This window comes from Artibeus jamaicensis, unplaced genomic scaffold (assembly GCF_021234435.1).
Source record: "Artibeus jamaicensis isolate MK-2021 breed Jamaican fruit bat unplaced genomic scaffold, CSHL_Jam_final contig_685, whole genome shotgun sequence".
NCBI classification, from domain to species: domain Eukaryota; kingdom Metazoa; phylum Chordata; class Mammalia; order Chiroptera; family Phyllostomidae; genus Artibeus; species Artibeus jamaicensis.
The window spans coordinates 11,649,302-11,656,117 of NW_026521924.1; the positions used below are offsets into that span (position 1 = coordinate 11,649,302).

Genomic DNA, 6,816 nt, shown 5'->3' on the forward strand with positions numbered 1-6,816 from the left:
CATGTGTGCACATGCGCACGGGCACACACAGAAGGGTATGATGTTTGTATAGACTTGCTATATATGAAAGGTGTCAATGTCTTTTCTCCAAAAAACTATATACAAGTTACACAGCTTTAAAAGTTAGAAAACAGAAAGATACACCCAAAAAACAAAGTGCTTACCAATCTGGAAGTTCCAATTTGTAGACTGGGTTCCAAAGAGATGAAACCCAGAACTAACACAGACTGGGCTTCAGTTTTGATGGTTAGAAACTCCCATTAAAGATTTATTAGTAGTAATATTCCTAATGGTGGTTGTGTCCCCATAAAAGTCTCTTCCACTCAGTATGGCTGAAATACTGCACATGCACAATAGAAATATAAAGTTATACTGTTTCAATGTCCATAAACAGAGCACCAAATGCTAACATTGAGTATGAACTCTTTTTTTTCTTGAATATGGGTGGTTGATTATAAGAAAACTTATTAGAAGAGAAAAACAAGGTTGATAAAAATTTATAATATCTGGACACCAGCATATAGCATTAAACACTTCAATTTTTCTTGAAGTGTAGCCCAAGCATTACTCATCTCAACTTTGATTAAGGTTCTTTTTAGCTCACATTAGACCACAGAGAGTAGGTGAGAGCACAACAGAGGAAATAAAGAGAACAAAGAAGAGGAGAACAAGGAGGAGACAGGAACGTTCGTAGATGGCTTACAAATGAGAAATGTGTTGTCTAGTGTAAAATTAATTGATCGTGAATGAGAATGGCAACAGAAAAGGGAATATTTAGAAAGAAATAGAAGGCCAGGCAGGTCTCTGAGTCAGCTTACTTCTTGACTGCTGTCTGGGGCTGGGCTTGGTGGGGAGGGTGGAGACAGAGGGTGGGGGAGATTTCAGAGTGGGCAGAGGGAGGGGGGACTGCATGAGAATTAAATTTTGCAAGTATAAGTCTTTGGAGGGTCTGATATTTCTAATTTTGGGTGTACTTATATTTGCCTTATCCATAATAACCACTATCAAGTGATTATAAAATTAAATGTGTTTGTGATATCTCATTCATTGTCATTTCCACTGTCTAGGGTTTGACATTGACATCATCAGCAGATGAGAGTTCTGGATCTGAGGTACATTCCCCCATCCTTTCCCTAGGTCAGTGTGTCCCATGATGTCATGCATATATACAAATGATCTTCCACTGATCACAAATCTTATTGATCCACACCAAATTCTATCTCTAATTGAGTTACTGATTCCTCACACCACTGAGAAATCTGATTAAATACTTGCTGTCTCTCTACTGCAGTGGTAACAAAGAAGAGGAGGGAAGAACTTTGTGAATGGAGATATTTATCTCATCTAGACATGGCAGTTCAATAGCAATGGTTATCAGGTGAGTCATCCTTGATTCACCCTCTACGAATAAAAAATTCAGCTGTGCAAAGAAGTTTCCAGCCTTTGTTCTCAAGTCTGGAGCATGTCTCCAATAGTAGTTTGTTGCCTAGAGAATCAAGATTGTAATAGTTGGGTTCTTGACTAAGAAAAGTTCTTAGAAGCGATTGTCCAAAAGGCTTGTCACCAATGCCAACAACAAAGTCAAGTGGATGAAAGCTTTCCAATGAATATTTGTTGAATGAACCCACTTATGAACGAACAGGTTGGTGAGGAAGAGAGAGGAGTTGAGGATTACTCTTAATTTTCTGGCTTGGGGGACAGTGCTAGGTTGGGACAGTATCAGCTAAATGGATATGTAAGAGAAGGTCTTAAAGATAGGTTATGTCAATATATGTGGTGAGTTCACTTTTGAACATGTTAAATTGAGAGGTCTGTGGGACAGCCAGGTGGATATCCGGACATTTGTTGTGCAAAGCATACATTATGAAGAGAAAAAAGCTCTGGCTTATGTAAAGGGAAACTTGTCACAATTGATTTTTCTTTCTTTCCTTGAACTCATTCTTTCTTTCCAGTTTTTCTACTTACCTTTCACAAACATATCTGTGTTGCCTGTCATTTGCAAACGTTGTTCTAGGCACTGAATATATGAATAGAAACAGTTTTAACTCATTCATTTAAAAAATATTTTATCGAACCCTTACTATGTGCCAGGCATTGTCCTAGTTGTTATACTGGTCGCTATGCTAGTGTGCCGAACAGACACAGTCCCTTCTCGGAAAGAATTTTAAGTCATTTAAATGACAAGACAAAAAAACTCATAAAACAAGTAAATAACTCTTCAGGACCACAGACTGTTTTTTATTTCCTGCAGAGAACATGTATGCAGTAAGTAATTATTCCAAAATCATGTAAGTGATTATCTGAACATTAAACAAATATTTGCTATTGAAACTTGATGCCAGCGGGAATCAATTGGGGTCATTTTTATTTTATCTTTCTTGCCATCTTGAGTCTTGAAGAATATATATTTTTAAATGGTATCGATTGTGGAAAAGAAACCCCACAAGGTTTCCGAAGGTCCAGATACTAAGAGGAGACTGAAAGTTTTGAAAGGGTCCCTTAGTAATGGAAATGCTAATGACTACTGGAATCCATTACTTTAATTGCTGTATTTTTGCAAATCTGAGATGATCTCATTCAATCCATCAAACACTGTTTTACATATCCAGGAGAGCACAAATTTAAAAACAACAAAATTAATTCAGTTATTTTGTTTTCAATTCTAATTCTGAATGTAAGAACAGCAAAAAGAAACATTTTTTAAAATCTTAAAACCACAATGTGCATTTATTAGAGTATAGAATGACTCAAATAAGAAGTCAGAAATTATCAAAGGTTGGCAAAGATGTGGGCATTGTCCCTAGTGCCCATTGGAATTGTCATCTATTTCAGGTGGGAGCAAAAATTGGTACAAATGCTTTGAAAAATTGTATTACACTCTCTTATCAAGTTAAACCTAACTACCCTTTGATTCCTAGATACACGTGCAACAGAAATTAGTACATATTTTCACCAAAGGCATCTACAAAAATGTGTGCAGCAGCATTGTGCATAATATACTAAACTAGAAACAACCCAAGTATTCATCAACAGAACAGATGAACAAACTGGGATACATTCATACTACTGTATACTGCTCAGGAATGAACAATAACACACTACTGCTACGTTCAGCAACAAGGATGGATGTTTAACAAAAGAAACCAGCCACAAAATCATGCATGCTGCATAATTTCATTCCTATAAAGTTCAAGCACAGGCGAAGCTAACAGATGATGAGAGAAGTTAGAATAGTGGTTATCTTCGCAGGACACTGACTGAGAGGTTGTGGCATCTTCTGGGAAACTGCGAATGTTCTAGATCTTGATCTGAATGATGGGTCACTCAGGTGTGTATACACAGACAGATTCATTGAGCTGCATATTTAAAGTTTGTGAACTTTACTGCATGTAAGCTATCTCTTAATTTAAAACATTTAAATTGAATAAAACACAAGTAATTTGGCCCATCGTAGTTCACATTTAGTCCCTCACTGAGCACAGCCATGGGAGGTGGCTGAGGAATCCATTTGGGGGATTCTCGAAGGCCCCATCACCCTGCCACAACACGGACCACCAAAGTCCTGTGCAGTGTTATCTAACTCACCAAATATCTATGGATAACACCACGTGGTGGGCACTGCATAGCACAGACCCCTCACCTACCTTCCTCTTTCCTCTCCGTTTCACATTTGATTCTCACTTCAACCCTGGTCTGCCATTCCTGCTTCTTCTCTTTCTCCATTTAACCCCCACCCCCACCATATACGATGGGTCGGGGGTGGGGGGATTTTTGACCTGGGAACATTCCACAGTCCAGAAGCTATGCCACGAGTAGGTAGACTTCTAGACTATTGCCTGGAAAAGCCCTGGTTAGGATCATCCCTCTTAAGCTAAACCAGAGAAGTGAGGGGTCTCCTCCACGATGCCACAATAAAGCTCTTATGTTTTCCCAAAAAAGCCTTTCCCTCTAGCCGGCACATGTTAGCTTAGGAAAGTAGGCTGAGTTACTGGTTATTTTTATCACTTTAAAATAGAGTCCTTAAATGCATGAGATGATAGGCAAGTGATTTTCAAAAGAAACAATAGTATAAAACAAGATCATAAAAGCATACAGAAGGTGATTACTAGCAATTAATTAAAGCCCATGATCCACATTCAGAGTCCAGGCAGTAATCAATGTGAAGGGAAACAGAGTGTGTGAGTGATGGAGCGGGCAGGAAAAGTGAGTGACTGGAGACAAGGAAACAATGACTTCATCTCAAAGATTTACATTCTTCACGGATAAACTGGACATTTTTCAAGGACAGCAGATGTGAGCACTGCACAGAAAGTGTGACATGTGTTCCCCTTCCAGGTGAAGAGTGTGGCAGGGCTGGGATCACACTCTGGGGAATACAAACACTGCTTTGGCCTGGACATGTCAGTCTCATTTGGTGGCCACATGGTCCCAGAGTTGTGCTGAAGTCTGTTTGAGGAACTTACGGCCCCGGGTAGCAAAGTTTGCCTACTGCTTCATGTGACAGCATTCTGTTTGGAGGCACCTGCAGTCCCACTTCAGTCTCAGGAAGTCTGTTGTGTTGGTTGGCAAAAGACCGCCACCTCCTGATCAAAGAAACAAGGCTGTTGCCAAGCCGTGATTGGTCACACCAAGTAGAAGCTTCGAGTATATCCCTTGGGCCCCTTTTCCTGTTGTCTTCCAAGCACCACAGCATCACAGGCTTTCATAGAGAAGAAAAACATAATCTAGGAAAGAATGGAATGAAAAGACTCCACCTTCTAGTTCCATATATACCATCATCTGATCACTTCTCGGCCTCCTAGCTAAGATCAAGTGTAGCATAGCTGTTCTTATCAGTTTAACATCTACTATATCCTCTATCCAAGGACAACATATAAAATGGATTTTTTGGCCCTGGCTGGGTGGTGGCTTAGTTGGTTGAAGAGTCATCCCATAAACCAAAAGTTTGGGGGTTCGATTCCGGGTCAGGGCACACACCTAGGTTGTGGGTTCAATCCCCAGTTGGGGTGCATATAGGAGTCAATCAATGGATGTTTCTCTCTCATATTGATGTTCCTTTGTCTCTTAGCCTTCCTTTCTCTCTAAAATTAATAAACATTTTTAAAAATAAAAATAAATGGATTTTTGGTACAGGGAGATGGAATAGGAGCTTGCTTTGTCCAAGCTGCACATCAACCCAGATTTGCAGTACCTCTGGGAATGCTGCCCCCCCCCCCCTTGGGGGCATTTCATTATCTTGCTGTGAAGCGTTTTCTGAACATTCTCTGAATGTCAGGGTCGTCCCTAACAAGGCTTGGGGAGGACAGAAACAAATCAAGGTCGGTCTTGGTCAAACCCAGTGAGACTCAATCCCAGTTCCCAGTTCTCTCAGTTCTAAACCTGTGGTATAATATAGGATAGAGCTTTATCCCTGGCTCCTAGCCCAGACCTTCAAAAACTCTTAGAATTCCTTGTGTAATGAGAGTGTCTATTATGCTAATGAGGCAATCAGGGTGGGCCCCTAGCTGGTCACCAGAATGACCAAGCACAGGAGTAGCCCTGTGTTGGAATTTTCAACCACTCCACCTCCAGGGTGGGGAGGAGGGCTGGAAATGGAGTTTAATCACAGGACCAGTGATTCAGTCAATTGTGCTTATGTAATGAAGGCAAATAAATTCTCTGGACATTGAGGCTTGGTAAAGCTTCCTAGTTGGTAGACACATTGACATGTAGGGGAGAGTGATGCCCCGGACTCCATGAGAGACCTAAGATCTGCATCCAAGATCCTTTGGGACCTTGCTCTGTATGTGTCCTTTATAATTAAAGTGCAACTATAAGCATAACACTTTCACTGGGCTCCTTTCTAATTCCTAGCTTGTCAGTTGAGGTGGTATCCATCCCAACACCTCTTCCCTTGCTTACCCCTGAGTGTCCTCTTCTGAGTGTTCGGACCTCATTTCTCCACTTTTGTGATCTGAAGCCAACAACACTGGAAATGCCAAACAATTAGTGAGCTTTTACTCTGTGCCAGGCTTTACACATCTCTCCCTTACATGCATGCAACACCACATGGGGGACATTGCTATTGTCCCTGACTTGCAGACAAGGAAGCCATGGTTCAGAGAGGGACAGTCATTTGCCCCAGGTCATGGAAGTTAATAAGTGGCAAGGCCTGCTGGCTCCACACCTGTGCCCTTCCATCCGCAACACCGCATCCCAAACAGAACTTCTCTCCCTCTGCTGTCATTCCCTCTGCCCCCTGCTCCCTGAGTCCCACACAGAAACCTTATCATGTCATACTTCACCACTCTTTCAGTAAATATTTGTTAACTTTTACTTGATTACAAGCGTGTTTATTTTAGAACTGGAGGCCGTGAACAGCAGGAGCAAAGCAGAGACCAGTAAGAGACAAACTTGTTCTGCTCTTCGGAGCCTGGAGAATCTGTTACTTTTCATACTGACCTTGTTAGCTAAGGTTAAATCTTGTTAGCTTTGAAAATTCCATGCTAGCCCCAGAGGAGGAGGAGATGACCCCAGGCAGCTGGGAGGGATCACGATTCTAGTTCCAAGGGAGGAAAACAGCTCCTCACTCTGATTCCTAGTGGTTGTGCGCTGAACAGTTGTTATTTTCATCAATTTCCCTGTGTTCTGAGTGCAGGACTGCAGCCTTCGAAGCATGGAGGGAAATTAAACACATAAATCATTTAATCACCCTTCCTCCACCCCCTCAAAGTATACAAGGTACTACAGAAAATTTCATCAATAATTAGCCCGAGGAGGAAGAGCAATCCTCATCCATTTGATTTAAGGGCGAACTTCCGACAACTCCCCTCCTGT

General features: G+C 41.3%; 1 pseudogene; it reads left to right on the top strand.

The window, feature by feature from the left end:
- Positions 1 to 4,782: 4,782 nt before the first annotated feature.
- LOC119051209 (uncharacterized) lies at positions 4,783 to 4,934 on the top strand (annotated as a pseudogene).
- Positions 4,935 to 6,816: the final 1,882 nt, after the last annotated feature.